This window comes from Ambystoma mexicanum, chromosome 6q (assembly GCF_040938575.1).
Source record: "Ambystoma mexicanum isolate Mex_15411 chromosome 6q, UKY_AmexF1_1, whole genome shotgun sequence".
NCBI classification, from domain to species: Eukaryota; Metazoa; Chordata; class Amphibia; order Caudata; family Ambystomatidae; genus Ambystoma; species Ambystoma mexicanum.
The window spans coordinates 1,411,216,820-1,411,236,319 of NC_090937.1; positions in this window are offsets into that span (position 1 = coordinate 1,411,216,820).

Consider the following 19,500-nt stretch of genomic DNA (forward strand, 5'->3'; position numbering starts at 1 on the left):
GGGCACAAAGGGTGGCAACATTTTAGGACAATGAAGGGTTTTATGGGGCTGTGCAGCCCTGGCCTTCCTCATCGGTTTACGGGATACAACCTATTCCCTTGCTCATGTTCGTGGCCTAGGCCTGGAGTGCTGACTGTCACACTACGTTTAAGCTTTGTGCCACAATATGGCTTCTAACAGCAAAGATGACTGCTATTCTCGCATATGTGCTGTGCCTACAAAGCATGCAATAATATAATCGTACAGAAGCCTTAAGGGCGCCCCCTGCCAACTTGTCTCTTACAGTGCCTGCAGCAGCCTTTGCGTTATCCTAAAGTGCCTGGGGGTGCAGGAAGAGCGTGTCCCCTTCCCAGCAAAGGCTACAAGATCCTCTCAGAGCCCAGGCCCAATAGGCCCAGAGGCGAAGTGGCTGTTATCTTTCCTGAGTGAATTCATGCTTCCATCCACCCCACTGAGACCCATTCCTCTGTGAATGCCTGGTCTGCAGGCTCTCTATCTCTCCTGGCCTCTCTCTGACCTTGACCACCATCTACAGGCCACCTGGCCAGGTCACCCTCTTCCTCTCTGAATGGGCTGACCTCACTTTCTCTCTCCTTTCCTTTACCACCCAGCTTCTCTTCCTTGGGGATCAAAGCATCCACCTGGACTCCCCTCTGGGCTTTTTTGCAAACCTTTGAGACTCTCTTTCCCTCTCCATTCTAACTTCTGGTCCGACTCACTCTGCCGGTCACACCTTGGATGTTCTCATCTCTTCAGACGTCCCCCTCTCTAATCCTCTCACTACTCCTCTCTCTTGGACTGACCACTTTCTTCTTTCTTCTCACTTGAAGCTTCCTGTTCCCTTGACAAAGGCCCACCCAGCACTGCCACCTTCCTTTGCGGTCATTGGGCCTATGAAGCGAGTGTCAGTGGCTGCCTTTACCTCCACTTTCTCTCCCCCACCTACTCCTGCGGCTGACTCCCATCCTGACACAGCTCTTTCCAACCTTCACCTTTCCATCTCTAACACTCCGGATATCCTTGCACCTGTTATGAGGATCCACCTGAAGCCTGTCACCAAGTGCAATCCTTGGTATGACTCAGATCTGGCCGCTCTGAAACGCAAGTGCAGAGTAGCTGAACGGAAGTGGAGATCTTTGGGTGCACCGTCTGACAAACTGGCCTGCCGCCTGCTCCAAAGGCAATACAGATTCTCCATCTTCTCTAAGAAGAGGGTCTATATTCAAGCCTGCATCTCTGCGGCCTCTACCAACACAGTCGAACTTTTCAAAATCTGCAAGGAGCTGACCAATCCTAGTGCATTATCTACCTATTCTCCACCTACCCAGGCCCTCTGCACTGCTCCAGCTGCTCATTTCACCACTAAAACCCAGGACATCCTGTCCGCTTTCTCCTCCTCATCTTTCTCCCTCCACCTCTCGCAGGCCCTCCTTGGCCGCCTCTCCTTCTCTCCCCCCTCTCTCCTGTAACACCTGGAGATGTTTCCAGACAAGTCCGGTCTATGAAAGTCTCAAACAAACATGGGACCCCCTACTCCTCCAGAACCCTTAAGGACAACATTGGTTCTCTTGCTCATGCCTTGGCCAATTTCTGTAATCACTCCTTCACTACTGGATCTTTCTCTACTCAAGCACTCCCTTGTCCAACCTCTACTAAAAAAGCCTTCCGCCAACCCCTCCATTCTGGCAAACTATCGCCCGATCTCTGTCCTTTCCTGGGAAAACTCCTGGATAATCTCCCAGCTAACCCTCCACACTCTATCTGTTGGTTGTCTCCATGACCATCAGTCTGACTTCAGAGCAGCCAGAGGCATGGAAACTGCACTCCTGAACACCCACGAAGATCTGCTCTCTAATCTTGACTCTAGCTCTCCCTCTGTCCTCATTCTCCTCGACCTTTCCTCTGCATTTTACACGGTCAACCACAACATCCTGATTACTCGTCTCCGTGAGACCCTTGGCATCATAATCAGGCTCTGGCGTGGCTGACCTTCTTCCACTTGGACTGGCCTTCCCAGGTTCAGCTTGGGTCCTTTCTCTCTACCACCTTTCTCTCTCTCTCCATATATGGTGTTCCCCAGGGTCTATCCTCTCACTCTGCCTCTTCAGTGACTATTTGTCTCCTTTGGCCCTCCTGACCTCTATCTTTTCCTGTAACTTTCAGTGTTATGTGGATGACACGCAGCTCTCTTTCAGGAAACCCTCGGCCGCCTCCTCCTCCTCCTTGCTCATCCTTGACTGTCTATCTGCTATTCAGGCATGGTGTGCCTCTAACGATCTATGTATCTCAAATTCAGCTGAATCCTGCTCACCTGATTCGCTGGTTCCAGGAGTGGAAGAATTTTGTTCTAGCATACTTGCAGTCTTCTTTTTCCTTGAAGATTTACGCTACTCGTAGAGAAAGGGTCTACCTCTAGAGGAAGTCACTATGCCCAGCTAAAGGGCCTAGTTGCGGCAAGGGGCCACTCCCCGGAGGTATCTCAGTACAGGGAAAAGGCCAGAATGGCTGAAAAACCCCCACAGTTCAGGCTCTACTGTAAGTTCTTGTAATTCGTATCACTGCTGAAAAGTCTGGAGAAGAACTTCGTAGTCCACAATGCGCCAGCGTGCGCTGGAGAATATTTCCGGGGCTTGGTAGAAGCAGAGAGTAGCAAAGAAAGCAAAGAAAGATAAGGCGAGAAAAGCCACAGACAACCAGTAAAGGAGTGAACGGATGGCAGTGTGAGCTCTGGTAAGTGGAAGGCAATGGAAGCTCAAGTAAATGAATAGCGGCAGGGAGCGAGATGCGGTAGGAGAAGCAGAAAGGAGGGAAAGGACACAGCGGATCGGGTAATGAAACAAGTAATGAGCCAAAGAGAGGAGGGAGCCAAGACAAGCAAAGCAGGGCAAGGAAGAGGGAGTTGAGAATCTTACCCGTGGACAGAGTCAGGAGGGTTGCAACTCAACAGTTTGCATTGTGAGAATCCACTAAATGCTACTGGCAGCGCCATGTGGGAAACCCTAGACGAGCAAGTAACGTTTCAGCCCAAACGTGATGGAGCATTAATGGTGTCTCCTCCAAACATCCCACCTCTTCGAAGGGGGACGAATCGTGACACTGCCTTAACACTAGTAAGACTGAGATCCTTCTCATTGGGACTCCTGCTCTCGCTTATCCTCTCTCACGCTGGCCGCCCTCCTTGGGTCTTCTGCCCTCACCCTCTTGTGAGGCAAAAAAGTCTTGGGGTCATCTTCGACTCCACTCTCTCATTCTCTGCACCCATCATGGACCTTGCCAAGAAGGCCCATTTCCAGCTGTTCCGCCTCAGAGTTATTCTCCCTTCTCGAAAGGATTATGTCCTCCCACGTATTCCTTATCTTTGATATTTCCAATAGCCAGCTTTGCTGCTTCGGAAAACATTTTTAGCAAGTGGAGCTGTGCGTCGATGCATGTTGACTCGATGTCCCTCAGAGGCATCCGTCTCGATGTCGACGTCACCAAAAGTATATATAGCACGCACAGCGCCCGTCGGCTTCAGTTCCGTTTTTCTGCGCTTACGCTTCGGATACGGTACGCTTCGTTCCTTGACAGGAATATCTTTGATAATTTCTTCTAGTAATTCTTAATTCTTCGAGTTAATCCGTGAGGAATGGCTTCATCTTCGGCGTCTTCCACTCCCAGGTCGGGTTTCAAGAAATGATGTGGCTGCGGTGCAAAGATGTCTGACCTCCATAGTATCTGCTGATGGTGTCTGGGGTCGACTCATCCCTCATCGGAGTGTGAGGACTGCCTTTCCATGATGGCCAAAGCCCTGAGAGAGCAAACAGGGAAGCTTGTGGCAGGTAGAACCCAAAAATCTCCTTCGACTCCATCGAAAAAACAAAAATCTTCAGACTAGTCGAGGACTGTTTCTCCTCGTCGCCAAAAGAATAAACATGCCCGGTCATGTAGTGGTTCACACCACTCGTCGTCCTCTAGACACGGAAAGAAACAGCGCCATAGATAGACATCTTCCTCGTCTACAAGTTCCACACCGGAATGGGTCGTTTGCCTGACTAAATCTAGCTCACCGGTCCAGAGGGAAGAGTTTAGATTACGAATGTTAAAGGTGTTCGAGAATGCGCCATTGCCGCCCTTGGCTACACCCACAAGCCGTGCTCCGGTCGAAAGACCTCATAAGCACAAAAGCTGCGCGTCTTCGGACCCGGCGGGCAAGACTCCTCGAGAGCAATCGAAGGATCCCTCGAGTCGAGGAAAAGTCCCCTTGAGGACTGAGCCATCACCGTCATTGATGTTGAAAGATTCGACATCAACACCATCAGGGTCAAAGGTGCATCGGTGAAAGGTGCATCATCGATGCCATCAGCGCCGATAACTTATGAGAAGCATCTACGCGTCGACCTCCACGTCACATGTGTTGAAGCCATCGATGCTACCTTCGAAGACAGTTTCGACGATTTCGGCTCCTTTGACCACAAATATAATAACGACTTCTACTACATTGGAAAATACATATGCTCCTTTGCCCAAGTCTGATTATTTCAAGTCCCTTTCCTCTATTTATGAGGATGCCGAGGAATCTTCTGATGAATCCAGACCTTTTTTTACAGTATGGAACACCATCAGTGCCTGAGGCATTAATTTCAGAAGATAAAAGAATGAAAAATCTACAAAAATGCCTGCATGATGTTAGTGGTTTAGAGACCTCACCAGAGGTTGAATTCAGTAGGGCAGACCCAGGTGACCACGCAGAAGTGACTGTCAAAAAGATCCGTTATGTCCTCTTCCTCCTGGGAAGAGTCTGTTCCCCTTGCCTCCCCTTCCACCTCACCTCTGAGTTTCCGGCGTTTTGTCAGCTTCGGGTTGTCTTTGGTTCGAGTCTTCTCCTTTTTTTTGTGAAGATAGAGCGACCGTGGAAGGACGCCACAGTGACACCCAATGGGTGAGCTGTGGCTATCCTCCGCGGCCGCCAGACAGTGGGGAAAAAGCCTGTGGCACAAAAAACCCCAGAATAGTTCTTCTCTGCTGAAGCGTGGTCTTCTTCTGTAGAATTCGGTAAACTCCAGGAGCAGCCGCAATGGAGGAGTGGCTGGTAACAACAGAGTCCAGGAAGAGGACAATACGTGCTCAGTATAGAAGAGTAAGTACCAGGGTAAGCTGAGATTCGGGCACCAAGGAGAAGCAAGCAGTGCCAGGACATGCAGGGTTGAGAACCAGTCGAACAATAAACTAGACAAAGGATGAGGCAGAGCAAATCCACTGGACGGGCCGAGGTCGATACACAGGTAGACAAGTGCAGCAATAAGGCAGAGTAGGAAGGGGAAAGGCACAAGAGAAGAAAGAAACAAACGCAAGGCGGGAGGGAAGGTAGGAAGTCAAGCAGGGAACGGTACAGCCAAGGGAGGAGGAACGAAGGCAAGCTGCAGCGAGGGCAGGCAGCGGAAACGAAAAGGAAAAGAAATAGGAATCCGGGAGCGGATAACCGCCAAAGGGCTAAAGGAAAGATTCACGAAGAGTACGGGCAGCGGAGGCGAACAGGGATACTGGTCGTTGCAACGCGTCCGACATCGGAAGTGGGAGGGATTAACTATCGGCGTCGGAACGCGTTACAAAATCGATCGATCAGGGGTCTAACAGGTTTATGGTCTGTGGTCAGTGGTCTGGGGCGGGCTTGTTCCCTGGAATTCAGAGGTCCTAAAGCCAGGGCATTGGGGTGCTATAAGTCAGGATTAGAACTGGTGGGGTTGCAGGCCTGTGCCCTTCATCTCATGAGATTCCACTATTCACAGACACTCGGTCCACCTCCTGTGGCCTTGCAGGGCAAATTCTTTCCGGGGCACAAAGGGTGGCAACATTTTAGGACAATGAAGGGTTTTATGGGGCTGTGCAGCCCTGGCCTTCCTCATCGGTTTACGGGATACAACCTATTCCCTTGCTCATGTTCGCGGCCTAGGCCTGGAGTGCTGACTGTCACACTACGTTTAAGCTTTGTGCCACAATATGGCTGCTAACAGCAAAGATGACTGCTATTCTTGCATATGTGCTGTGCCTACAAAGCATGCAATAATATAATCGTACAGAAGCCTTAAGGGCGCCCCCTGCCACCTTGTCTCTTACAGTGCCTGCAGCAACCTTTGCGTTATCCTAAAGTGCCTGTGGGTGCACGAAGAGCGTGTCCCCTTCCCAGCAAAGGCTACAAGATCCTCTCAGAGCCCAGGCCCAATAGGCCCAGAGGCGGAGTGGCTGTGATCTTTCCTGAGTGGATTCATGCTTCCATCAACCCCACTCAGACCCATTCCTCTGTGAATGCCTAGTCTGCAGGCTCTCTATCTCTCCTGGCCTCTCTCTGACCTTGACCACCATCTACAGGCCACCTGGCCAGGTCACCCTCTTCCTCTCTGAATGGGCTGACCTCACTTTGTCTCTCCTTTCCTTTACGTCCCAGCTTCTCTTCCTTGGGGATCTAAACATCCACCTGGACTCCCCAGAGTCCTCTGGGCTTTTTTGCAAACCTTTGAGACTCTCTTTCCCTCTCCATTCTAACTTCTGGTCCGACTCACTCTGCCGGTCACACCTTGGATGTTCTCATCTCTTCAGACATCCCCCTCTCTAATCCTCTCACTACTCCTCTCTCTTGGACTGACCACTTTCTTCTTTCTTCTCACTTGAAGCTTCCTGTTCCCTTGACAAAGGCCCACCCAGCACTGCCACCTTCCTTTGCGGTCATTGGGCCTATGAAGCGAATGTCAGTGGCTGCCTTTACCTCCACTTTCTCTCCCCCACCTACTCCTGCGGCTGACTCCCATCCTGACACAGCTCTTTCCAACCTTCACCTTTCCATCTCTAACACTCCGGATATCCTTGCACCTGTTATGAGGATCCACCTGGAGCCTGTCACCAAGTGCAATCCTTGGTATGACTCAGATTGGCCGCTCTGAAACGCAAGTGCAGAGTAGCTGAACGGAAGTGGAGATCTTTGGGTGCACCGTCTGACAAACTGGCCTGCCGCCTGCTCCAAAGGCAATACAGATGCTCCATCTTCTCTAAGAAGAGGGTCTATATTCAAGCCTGCATCTCTGCAGCCTCTACCAACACAGTCGAACTTTTCAAAATCTGCAAGGAGCTGACCAATCCTAGTGCATTATCTACCTATTCTCCACCTACCCAGGCCCTCTGCACTGCTCCAGCTGCTCATTTCACCACTAAAACCCAGGACATCCCGTCCGCTTTCTCCTCCTCATCTTTCTCCCTCCACCTCTCGCAGGCCCTCCTTGGCCGCCTCTCCTTCTCTCCCTCCTCTCTCCTGTAACACCTGGAGATGTTTCCAGACAAGTCTGGTCTATGAAAGTCTCAAACAAACATGGGACCCTCTACTCCTCCAGAACCCTTAAGGACAACATTGGTTCTCTTGCTCATGCCTTGGCCAATTTTTGTAATCACTCCTTCACTACTGGATCTTTCTCTACTCAAGCACTCCCTTGTCCAACCTCTACTAAAAAAGCCTTCCGCCAACCCCTCCATTCTGGCAAACTATCGCCCGATCTCTGTCCTTTCCTGGGCAAACTCCTGGATAATCTCCTAGCTAACCCTCCACACTCTATCTGTTGGTTGTCTCCATGACCATCAGTCTCCCTTCAGAGCAGCCAGAGGCATGGAAACTGCACTCCTGAACACCCGCGAAGATCTGCTCTCTAATCTTGTCTCTAGCTCTCCCTCGGTCCTCATTCTCCTCGACCTTTCCTCTGCATTTTACATGGTCAACCACAACATCCTGATTACTCGTCTCCGTGAGACCCTTGGCATCATGATCAGGCTCTGGCATGGCTGACCTTCTTCCACTTGGACTGGCCTTCCCAGGTTCAGCTTGGGTCCTTTCTCTCTACCACCTTTCTCTCTCTCTCCATATATGGTGTTCCCCAGGGTCTATCCTCTCACTCTGCCTCTTCAGTGACTATTTGTCTCCTTTGGCCCTCCTGATCTCTATCTTTTCCTGTAACTTTCAGTGTTATGTGGATGACACGCAGCTCTCTTTCAGGCTACCCTCGGCCGCCTCCTCCTCCTCCTTGCTCATCCTTGACTGTCTATCTGCTATTCAGGCATGGTGTGCCTCTAACGATCTATGTATCTCAAATTCAGCTGAATCCTGCTCACCTGATTCCAGGACTGGAAGAATTTTGTTCTAGCATACTTGCAGTCTTCTTTTTCCTTGAAGATGTACGCTACTTGTAGAGAAAGGGTCTACCCCTAGAGGAAGTGACTATGCCAAGCTAAAGAGCCTAGTTGCGGCAAGGGGCCACTCCCCGGAAGTAGCTCAGTACAGGGAAAAGGCCAGAATGGCTAAAACCCCCCACAGTTCAGGCTGTACTGTAAGTTCTTGTAATTCGTATCACTGCTGAAAAGTCTGGAGAAGAACTTCGTAGTCCACAATGCATCAGCGTGCGCTGGAGAATATTTCCGGGGCTTGGTAGAAGCAGAGAGTAGCAAAGAAAGCAAAGAATGATAAGGCGAGAAAAGCCACAGACAACCAGTAAAGGAGTGAACGGATGGCAGTGTGAGCTCCGGTAAGTGGAAGGCAGCGGAAGCTCAAGTAAATGAATGGCGGCAGGGAGCGAGATGCGGGAGGAGAAGCAGAAAGGAGGGAAAGGACACAGCGGATCGGGTAATGAAACAAGTAATGAGCTAAAGAGAGGAGGAAGCCAAGACAAGCAAAGCAGGGCAAGGAAGAGGGAGTTGAGAATCTTACCCGTGGACAGAGTCAGGAGGGTTGCAACTCAACAGTTCGCATTGTGAGAATCCACTAAATGCTACTGGCAGCGCCATGTGTGAAACCCTAGATGAGCAAGTAACGTTTCAGCCCAAACGTGATGGAGCATTAATGGTGTCTCCTCCAAACATCCCACCTCTTCGAAGGGGGCCGAATCGTGACACAGCCTTAACACCAGTAAGACTGAGATCCTTCTCATTGGGACTCCTGCTCTCGCTTATCCTCTCTCACGCTGGCCGCCCTCCTTTGGTCTTCTGCCCTCACCCTCTTGTGAGGCAAAAAAGTCTTGGGGTCATCTTCGACTCCACTCTCTCATTCTCTCCACGCATCATGGACCTTGCCAAGAAGGCCCATTTCCAGCTGTTCCGCCTAAGAGTTATTCTCCCTTCTCGAAAGGATTATGGCCTCCCACGTATTCCTTATCTTTGATATTTCCAATATCCAGCTTTGCTGCTTCGGAAAACATTTTTAGCAAGTGGAGCTATGCGTCGATGCATGTTGACTCGATGTCCCTCAGAGGCCTCTGTCTCGATGTCGACGTCACCGAAAGTATATATAGCACGCGCAGCGCCCGTCGGCTTCAGTTCCGTTTTTCTGCGCTTATGCTTCGGATACGGTACGCTTCGTTCCTTGACAGGAATATCTTTGATAATTTCTTCTAGTAATTCTTAATTTTTCGAGTTAATCCGTGACGAATGGCTTCATCTTCGGCGTTTCCACTCCCAGGTCGGGTTTCAAGAAATGCTGTGGCTGCGGTGCAAAGATGTCTGACCTCCATAGTATCTGCTGATGGTGTCTGGGGTCGACTCATCCCTCATCGGAGTGTGAGGACTGCCTTTCCATGATGGCCAAAGCCCTGAGAGAGCATACAGGGAAACTTGTGGCAGGTAGAACCCAAAAATCTCCTTCGACTCCATCGAAAAAACAAAAATCTTCAGACTAGTCGAGAACTGTTTCTCCTCGTCACAAAAAGAATAAACATGCCCGGTCATGTAGTGGTTCACACCACTCGTCGTCCTCTAGACACGGAAAGAAACAGCGCCATAGATAGACATCTTCCTCGTCTACAAGTTCCACACCGGAATGGGTCGTTTGTCTGACAAATCTAAAATCTAAATCTAGCTCACCGGTCCAGAGGGAAGAGTTTAGATTACGAATGTTAAAGGTGTTCGAGAATGCGCCATTGCCACCCTTGGCTACACCCACGAGCCATGCTCCGGTTGAAAGACCTCATAAGCACAAAAGCTGTGCGTCTTCGGACCCAGCGGGCAAGACTCCTCGAGAGCAATCGAAGGATTCCTCGAGTCGAGGAAAAGTCCCCTTGAGGACTGAGCCATCACCGTCATTGATGTCGAAAGATTCGACATCAACACCATCAGGGTCAAAGGTGCATCGGTCAAAGGTGCATCATCGACACCATCAGCGCCGATAACTTATGAGAAGCATCTACGCGTCGACGTCACATGTGTTGAAGCCATCGATGCTACCTTCGAAGACAGTTTCGACGATTTCGGCTCCTTTGACCACAAATATAATAACGACTTCTACTACATTGGAAAAGACATATGCTCCTTTGCCCAAGTCAGATTATTTCAAGTCCCTTTCCTCTATTTATGAGGATGCCGAGGAATCTTCTGATGAATCCAGACCTTTTTTTACAGTATGGAACACCATCAGTGCATGAGGCATTCATTTCAGAAGATAAAAGAATGAAAAATCTACAAGAATGCCTGCATGATGTTAGTGGTTTAGAGACCTCACCAGAGGTTGAGTTCAGTAGGGCAGACCCAGGTGACCACGCAGAAGTGACTGTCAAAAAGATCCGTTATGTCCTCTTCCTCCTGGGAAGAGTCTGTTCCCCTTGCCTCCCCTTCCACCTCACCTCTGAGTTTCCGGCGTTGTGTCAGCTTCGGGTTGTCTTTGGTTCGAGTCTTCTCCTTTTTTTTGTGAAGATAGGGGCGACCGTGGAAGGACGCCACAGTGACACCCAATGGGTGAGCTGTGGCTATCCTCCGCGGCCGCCAGACAGTGGGGAAAAAGCCTGTGGCACAAAAAAACCCTGAATAGTTCTTCTCTGCTGAAGCGTGGTCTTCTTCTGTAGAATTCGGTAAACTCCAGGAGCAGCCGCAATGGAGGAGTGGCTGGTAACAACATAGTCCAGGAAGAGGACAATACATGCTCAATATAGAAGAGTAAGTACCAGGGTAAGCTGAGACTCGGGCACCAAGGAGAAGCAAGCAGTACCAGGACAGGCAGGGTCGAGAACCAGTCGAACAATAAACTAGACAAAGGATGAGGCAGAGCAAATCCACTGGACGGGCCAAGGTCGATACACAGGTAGACAAGTGCAGCAATAAAGCAGAGTAGGAAGGGGAAAGGCACAAGAGAAGAAAGAAACAAACGCAAGGCGGGAGGGAAGGTAGGAAGTCAAGCAGGGAACGGTACAGCCAAGGGAGGAGGAACGAAGGCAAGCTGCAGCGAGGGCAGGCAGCGGAAACGAAAAGGAAAAGAAATAGGAATCTGGGAGTGGATAACCGCCAAAGGGCTAAAGGAAAGATTCACGAAGAGTACGGGCAGCGCAGGCGAACAGGGATACTGGTCGTTGCAACGCGTCCGACATCGGAAGTGGGAGGGATTAACTATCAGCGTCGGAACGCATTACAAAATCGATCGATCGATCAGGGGTCTAACAGGTTTATGGTCTGTGGTCAGTGGTCTGGGGCGGGCTTGTACCCTGGAATTCAGAGGTCCTAAAGCCAGGGCATTGGGGTGCTATAAGTCAGGATTGGAACTGGTGGGGTTGCAGGCCTGTGCCCTTCATCTCATGAGATTCCACTATTCACAGATACTCGGTCCACCTCCTGTGGCCTTGCAGGGCAAATTCTTTCCGGGGCACAAAGCGTGGCAACATTTTAGGACAATGAAGGGTTTTGTGGTGCCGTGCAGCCCTGGCCTTCCTCATCGGTTTACGGGATACAACCTATTCCCTTGCCCATGTTCGCGGCCTAGGCCTGGAGTGCTGACTGTCACACTACGTTTAAGCTTTGTGCCACAATATGGCTGCTAACAGCAAAGATGACTGCTATTCTCGCATATGTGCTGTGCCTACAAAGCATGCAATAATATAATTGTACAGAAGCCTTAAGGGCGCCACCTTGTCTCTTACAGTGCCTGCAGCAACATTTGCGTTATCCTAAAGTGCCTGGGGGTGCAGGAAGAGCGTGTGCCCTTCCCAGCAAAGGCTACAAGATCCTCTCAGAGCCCAGGCCCAATAGGCCCAGAGGCGGAGTGGCTGTGATCTTTCCTGAGTGGATTCATGCTTCCATCAACCCCACTCAGACCCATTCCTCTGTGAATGCCTGGTCTGCAGGCTCTCTATCTCTCCTGGCCTCTCTCTGACCTTGACCACCATCTACAGGCCACCTGGCCAGGTCACCCTCTTCCTCTCTGAATGGGCTGACCTCACTTTGTCTCTCCTCTCCCCAGAGTCCGCTGGGCTTTTTTGCAAACCTTTCAGACTCTCTTTCCCTCTCCATTCTAACTTCTGGTCCGACTCACTCTTCCGGTCACACCTTGGATGTTCTCATCTCTTCAGACGTCCCCCTCTCTAATCCTCTCACTACTCCTCTCTCTTGGACTGACCACTTTCTTCTTTCTTCTCACTTGAAGCTTCCTGTTCCCTTGACAAAGGCCCACCCAGCACTGCCACCTGCCTTTGCGGTCATTGGGCCTATGAAGCGAATGTCAGTGGCTGCCTTTACCTCCAGTTTCTCTCCCCACCTACTCCTGCAGCTGACTCCCATCCTGACACAGCTCTTTCCAACCTTCACCTTTCCATCTCTACGACTCCGGATATCCTTGCACCTGTTATGAGGATCCACCTGAAGCCTGTCACCAAGTGCAATCCTTGGTATGACTCAGATCTGGCCGCTGTGAAACGCAAGTGCAGAGTAGCTGAACGGAAGTGGAGATCTTTGGGTGCACCGTCTGACAAACTGGCCTGCCGCCTGCTCCAAAGGCAATACAGATTCTCCATCTTCTCTAAGAAGAGGGTCTATATTCAAGCCTGCATCTCTGCGGCCTCTACCAACACAGTCGAACTTTTCAAAATCTGCAAGGAGCTGGCCAATCCTAGTGCATTATCTACCTATTCTCTGCCTACCCAGGCCCTCTTCACTGCTCCAGCTGCTCATTTCACCACTAAAACCCAGGACATCCTGTCCGCTTTCTCCTCCTCATCTTTCTCCCTCCACCTCTCGCAGGCCCTCCTTGGCCGCCTCTCCTTCTCTCCCCCCACTCTCCTGTAACACCTGGAGATGTTTCCAGACAAGTCTGGTCTATGAAAGTCTCAAACAAACATGGGACCCCCTATTCCTCCAGAACCCTTAAGGACAACATTGGTTCTCTTGCTCATGCCTTGGCCAATTTCTGTAATCACTCCTTCACTACTGGATCTTTCTCTACTCAAGCACTCCCTTGTCCAACCTCTACTAAAAAAGCCTTCCGCCAACCCCTCCATTCTAGCAAACTATCGCCCGATCTCTGTCCTTTCCTGGGCAAACTCCTGGATAATCTCCCAGCTAACCCTCCACACTCTATCTGTTGGTTGTCTCCATGACCATCAGTCTGACTTCAGAGCAGCCAGAGGCATGGAAACTGCACTCCTGAACACCCGCGAAGATCTGCTCTCTAATCTTGACTCTAGCTCTCCCTCGGTCCTCATTCTCCTCGACCTTTCCTCTGCATTTTACACGATCAACCACAACATCCTGATTACTCGTCTCTGTGAGACCCTTGGCATCATGATCAGGCTCTGGCGTGGCTGACCTTCTTCCACTTGGACTGGACTTCCCAGGTTCGGCTTGGGTCCTTTCTCTCTACCACTTTTCTCTCTCTCTCCATATATGGTGTTCCCCAGGGTCTATCCTCTCACTCTGCCTCTTCAGTGAGTATTTGTCTCCATTGGCCCTCCTGATCTCTATCTTTTCCTGTAGCTTTCAGTGTTATGTCGATGACACGCAGCTCTCTTTCAGGCTACCCTTGGCCTCCTCCTCCTTGCTCATCCTTGACTGTCTATCTGCTATTCAGGCATGGTGTGCCTCTAACGATCTATGTATCTCAAATTCAGCTGAATCCTGCTCACCTGATTCGCTGGTTCCAGGAGTGGAAGAATTTTTTTCTAGCATACTTGCAGTCTTCTTTTTCCTTGAAGATTTACGCTACTTGTAGAGAAAGGGTCTACCCCTAGAGGAAGTCACTATGCCCAGCTAAAGAGCCTAGTTGTGGCAAGGGGCCACTCCCCGGAGGTAGCTCAGTACAGGGAAAAGGCCAGAATGGCTGAAAACCCCCCACAGTTCAGGCTGTACTGTAAGTTCTTGTAATTCGTATCACTGCTGAAAAGTCTGGAGAAGAACTTCGTAGTCCACAATGCATCAGCGTGCGCTGGAGAATATTTCCGGGGCTTGGTAGAAGCAGAGAGTAGCAAAGAAAGCAAAGAAAGATAAGGCGAGAAAAGCCACAGACAACCAGTGAAGGAGTGAACGGATGGCAGTGTGAGCTCCGGTAAGTGGAAGGCAGCAGAAGCTCAAGTAAATGAATGGCGGCAGGGAGTGAGATGCGGTAGGAGAAGCAGAAAGGAGGGAAAGGATACAGCGGATCGGGTAATGAAACAAGTAATGAGCCAAAGAGAGGGAGCCAAGACAAGCAAAGCAGGGCAAGGAAGAGGGAGTTGAGAATCTTACCCGTGGACAGAGTCAGGAGGGTTGCAAATCAACAGTTCGCATTGTGAGAATCCACTAAATGATACTGGCAGCACCATGGCGGAAACCTTAGACCAGCAAGTAACGTTTCAGCCCAAACGTGATGGAGCATTAATGGTGTCTCCTCCAAACATCCCACCTCTTCGAAGGGGGACGAATCGTGACACAGCCTTAACACCAGTAAGACTGAGATCCTTCTCATTGGGACTCCTGCTCTCGCTTATCCTCTCTCATGCTGGCCGCCCTCCTTTGGTCTTCTGCCCTCACCCTCTTGTGAGGCAAAAAAGTCTTGGTGTCATCTTCGACTCCACTCTCTCATTCTCTCCACGCATCATGGACCTTGCCAAGAAGGCCCATTTCCAGCTGTTCTGCCTCAGAGTTATTCTCCCTTCTCGAAAGGATTATGTCCTCCCACGTATTCTTTATCTTTGATATTTCCAATATCCAGCTTTGCTGCTTCGGAAAATATTTTTAGCAAGTGGAGCTGTGCGTCGATGCATGTTGACTCGATGCCCCTCAGAGGCCTCTGTCTCGATGTCGACGTCACCGAAAGTATATATAGCACGCGCAGCGCCCGTCGGCTTCAGTTCCGTTTTTCTGCGCTTATGCTTCGGATACGGTACGCTTCGTTCCTTGACAGGAATATCTTTGATAATTTCTTCTAGTAATTCTTAATTTTTCGAGTTAATCCATGACGAATGGCTTCATCTTCGGCGTCTTCCACTCCCAGGTCGGGTTTCAAGAAATGCTGTGGCTGCGGTGCAAAGATGTCTGACCTCCATAGTATCTGCTGATGGTGTCTGGGGTCGACTCATCCCTCATCGGAGTGTGAGGACTGCCTTTCCATGATGGCCAAAGCCCTGAGAGAGCAGCTCCTGGAGAAACTAGCCATCTCCCAGCTTAATCTCCATGCTGAATGTGTTGGTAGTCTTCATGACCATCAGTCTGGCTTCAGAGCTGCCAGAAGCACGGAAACTGCTCTCCTGAACATCCGTGAGGACCTGCTCTCGAACCTTGACTCTAACATTCCATGTGTTCTCATTTTGCTTGATCTCTCTTCTGCCTTTGATACTGTCAACCATACCATCCTGCTCAACCGTCTCCGTGATAACCTCGGTATCACTGGTCAGGCTCTGGCGTGGCTGACCCCTTTCCTCTCAAATCGACCCTCCCAGGTCCAACTGGGGTCTTTCCTCTCTGACATCTTCTTCTCTACCTGTGGTGTCCCCCAGGGATCTAACCTCTCTCCCTGGCTGTTCAACCAGTATCTGGCACTTCTCGCCCACCACATCGCCGCTTTCTGCCCCTACTTTCAGTGCTATGCGGATGATACCCAACTCATTTTCAGGCTACCCTCGGCCTCCTCTTCTTCTTCCCTCATCTCTGACTGTCTTTCTGCTATCCAGGAATGGTGTGCCGCCAACTACCTCTGCCTTAATGCCAGTAAGACTGAGATTCTACTCATCGGCACTCCCACTCCCTCCTTCCCTGCTGCTCTCTGGCCGGCCTCTCTGGGCCCTCTTCCTACTCCTACCTGCAAGGCAAAAAACCTTGGGGTCATCTTCGACTCCACACTCTCCTTCTCTCCTCACATATCCGACGTATCTAAGAAGTCACACTACCAGCTACACCTCCTCAGAGGTATCCTTCCTTTCCTCTCCTTCCCCCAGAAGCTCACTGTCTCTAGAGCCCTGGTTCTCTCTAAGCTGGACTACTGTAACAGCCTCTATCTTAATCTGCCCGCCTCTACTCTCCGCCCTTTGCAACTCATCCAGAACAGGACTGCAAGACTTGTCCTTGTCCTCAAGCCCAGGGACCGTATCTCTCCAGGACTGAAATCACTACACTGGCTCCCAGTGACTGCGAGGATCAAGTTCAAAACCCTCTGCATTGTCCACAAGGCCGTCTGGGGCCTTGGGCCAAAATACCTTCAACTCTCTCTTCCTAAATATCTTCCTTCTCGAGCTCTTCGCTCATCCGCCTCCAACTCCCTCAGGGTCAGCCGCTTCTCCAAACAACGAGTTGGGGGCAGATCTCTTTCCACTGCAGGGGCCTCCCTCTGGAACAGCCTTCCTACCTCCCTGAAACTTGAGGAGAACCACCTCCGGTTCCGGAAGCACCTCAAAACCTTCCTCTTTGCCTCCGCTTTCTCTCCCCCTCTCCCCTGCTAATACTACTGAAACTGCACTGAATCTGCAACTGGGCCATTCACCGTTCTCGGCCCAGCCACTCTCCCCTGCACTGCATCCACGGCAACCCCTGCACTACGGGACTGTGTCTGTATCCATACAGCCCCCCTTCCCAGCACTTGTTTGCACTTACCTCGCACTTGCCACCAGCTGGCCTTACTGCACTTTCCCCTCTCCCTTTCCCCCATGCACTTTTCCCTTCCCCTCTACCCTTGCACATGCGCGATCTGAATGACACCTGGCCTAGTAAGATCATTGTCTGTCTCCCCTTGTTCCCCCCCCCTGCCTCGTCGCGCCTTGAAACACTTGTGTATAGGCGCGTTACAAATGCCATATCATATCATATCATATCATACAGGGAAACTTGTGGCAGGTAGAACCCAAAAATCTCCTTCGACTCCATCGAAAAAACAAAAATCTTCAGACTAGTCGAGAACTGTTTCTCCTCGTCACAAAAAGAATAAACATGCCCGGTCATGTAGTGGTTCACACCACTCATCGTCCTCTAGACACGGAAAGAAACAGCGCCATAGATAGACATCTTCCTTGTCTACAAGTTCCACACCGGAATGGGTCGTTTGTTTGACTAAATCTAGCTCACCGGTCCAGAGGGAAGTGTTTAGATTACGAATGTTAAAGGTGTTCGAGAATGCGCCATTACCGCCCTTGGCTACACCCACGAGCCATGCTCCGGTCGAAAGACCTCATAAGCACAAAAGCTGTGCGTCTTCGGACCCGGTGGGCAAGACTCCTCGAGAGCAATCGAAGGATCCCTCGAGTCGAGGAAAAGTCCCCTTGAGGACTGAGCCATCACCGTCATGGATGTCGAAAGATTCGACATCAACACCATCAGGGTCAAAGGTGCATCGGTCAAAGGTGCATCATCGACGCCATCAGCGCCGATAACTTATGAGAAGCATCTACGCGTCGACCTCGATGTCACATGTGTTGAAGCCATCAATGCTACCTTCGAAGACAGTTTCGACGATTTCGGCTCCTTTGACCACAAATATAATAACGACTTCTACTACATTGGAAAAGACATATGCTCCTTTGCCCAAGTCTGATTATTTCAAGTCCCTTTCCTCTATTTATGAGGATGCCGAGGAATCTTCTGATGAATCCAGACCTTTTTTTACAGTATGGAACACCATCAGTGCCTGAGGCATTAATTTCAGAAGATAAAAGAATGAAAAATCTACAAGAATGCCTGCATGATGTTAGTGGTTTAGACACCTCACCAGAGGTTGAGTTCAGTAGGGCAGACCCAGATGACCACGCAGAAGTGACTGTCAGAAAGATCCGTTATGTCCTCTTCCTCCTGGGAAGAGTCTGTTCCCCTTGCCTCCCCTTCCACCTCACCTCTGAGTTTCTGGCGTTGTGTCAGCTTCGGGTTGTCTTTGGTTCAAGTCTTCTCCTTTTTTTTATGAAGATAGGGGCGACCGTGGAAGGATGCCATAGTGACACCCAATGGGTGAGCTGTGGCCATCCTCTGCGGCCGCCGGACAGTGGGGAAAAAGCCTGTGGCACAAAAAACCCCAGAATAGTTCTTCTCTGCTGAAGCGTGGTCTTCTTCTGTAGAATTCGGTAAACTCCAGGAGCAGCCGCAATGGAGGAGTGGCTGGTAACAACATAGTCCAGGAAGAGGACAATACGTGCTCAATATAGAAGAGTAAGTACCAGGGTAAACTGAGACTCGGGCACCAAGGAGAAGCAGGCAATACCAGGACAGGCAGGGTCGAGAACCAGTCGAACAATAAACTAGACAAAGGATGAGGCAGAGCAAATCCACTGGACGGGCCGAGGTCGATACACAGGTAGACAAGGGCAGCAATAAGACAGAGTAGGAAGAGGAAAGGCACAAGAGAAGAAAGAAACAAACGCAAGGCGGGAGGGAAGGTAGGAAGTCAAGCAGGGATCGGTAGAGCTAAGGGAGGAGGAACGAAGGTAAGCTGCAGCGAGGGCAGGCAGCGGAAACGAAAAGGAAAAGAAATAGGAATCCAGGAGTGGATAACCGCCAAAGGGCTAAAGGAAAGATTCACGAAGAGTACGGGCAGCGCAGGCGAACAGGGATACTGGTCGTTGCAACGCGTCCGACATCGGAAGTGGGAGGGATTAACTACCGGCGTAGGAATGCGTTACAAAAAAGACTAGACCCATACTCTGCGCTTCGCCGTACGTGATGGAACCAGCAATGGAGGGCGCAGTCTCCATCTAGCCCAAAGTCGCCAGGTTCCCCGAGGTGTGACAGTATGCCCCCTCCTAAAATCCACCCCTCCTGGTTTTCCCAGGTGTTTTCAGTGGAACCTATGCAATAGAAGGGGAGCATTCAAATGGGACCTAGGTTCCCATGTGTTTTCAGACCAGGGGTATCCTTTCCAGTGGACTAGGTACTCCAAGCGCCCTCTGCGATATCGAGAGTCACATATTTGGGCTACCTCATAGATGTCTTTAGAGGGATCTATAGGGACTGAAGTGTTGCCCGTTCCCGGGTCCATCTATCTGCCACAAAGTTCTTCAATTGAGAGGTGTGAAACACTGGATGTACTCTACGTAAGCCTGTAGGTAGCTGTATGCGAAAGGCTACTAGGTTGATGACTTGTGTTATCTTGTATGGCCCAATGTATTTAGGAGACAGCTTGGATGGACGTACCCACCGTGGTAGGAATTTTGTGGACAGGAGTACTTTAGAACCAACACCCCAATCGGGAACCGGTCTTCGGTGTTTATTAGCTTGGGATTTATTCCTCTCTTGGGCCTCTAACAGTCCTAGCCTGACCTTGTTATGAGCCTCCCGGATCATCGCCAA